Source organism: Penaeus monodon, chromosome 32 (assembly GCF_015228065.2).
Source record: "Penaeus monodon isolate SGIC_2016 chromosome 32, NSTDA_Pmon_1, whole genome shotgun sequence".
NCBI classification, from domain to species: Eukaryota; Metazoa; Arthropoda; class Malacostraca; order Decapoda; family Penaeidae; genus Penaeus; species Penaeus monodon.
The window spans coordinates 34,419,031-34,420,064 of record NC_051417.1 but is presented as its reverse complement, the minus strand read 5'-3'; positions in this window follow the sequence as shown (position 1 = coordinate 34,420,064).

Genomic DNA, 1,034 nt, shown 5'->3' with positions numbered 1-1,034 from the left:
GAATTTCTATCCCCTTCACTCTCTCTTCTTTTCTTCATTCTGTCTCCTTCACCTTCTCTTTATTTTCACTCTCTCTCCTCTTCCCTCTCTTCCTTTCTTCATTCTCGTACTCTCTGCCTCTCCTCTTTCTTTATACTCGGCGGAATAGAAATGAAATAAAAAGATGACCACGATGGTGTATTTTCTTCCTCATATTTTCCTCTTCCTCTCATGTAAATACTTCACTGATCCTTTCTAAACTCTCCATGATATTAAATCTTTAAAGTAAATATCTTACTTTTTTATATTATATTTCATGGGTCTTCTTTATTTGTTTGTTTATATTCACTCATTCGTCACTTCGTATTATCCGTTAAGCTTTAGAGAATAAATATTAGAATCGGTAAATATAATATTACTGTCTCTTTCTTTTTCTCTGACTCCCTTCTCCTCGCACCTCCGTTCTCTCCTTAATTCTTTATCAACCCTCTCCCTTCCCCTCTCCTTTGCCTTTTCTCCCTTCCTCTTTTCCTCCTCTTCTCCCCTCCTCTCCCCTTTCTCCATTCCTCTCCCTTCTCCTCTTCCTTTCTCTCCACCTTTCTCTCTTTCCGTCTGCCTCTGCTCCCTTCCTCTTTTCCTTCCCTTTCTCTCTCCCCTGTCCCTCTTCCCTCTTTCCCTCTCCCTCTCTCCCCTGTCTCTTTCCCCCTCTCCCTCTTTCCCCTTTCCCTCTCCCCTCTTAACTCTCTCCCTTTCTCTCTCTCCTCTGTCCCTCTTTCCCTTCCCCTCTCTCCCCAGTCCCTCTCTCTCCTCTTCCTCTCCCCTCTCCCTCTTCCCTCTCTTCCTCTCCCCCCTGTCCCTCTCCCCTTTCTCCCTCTCGCCCCTCTCCCCCTCTCCCCTTTCTCGACGCAAATGAGCAATTGAGATCCATCATTTGTATTCATCCTGCCTCACTTTATTGCGTTGTAGTTTATTTTCGTTTTAATTTTTTGAAATTGGTAAAAGTGTATGATGTTTTATTGGTGCTTGTTCTTGTCTTTACTGAACATGGGAGTGGA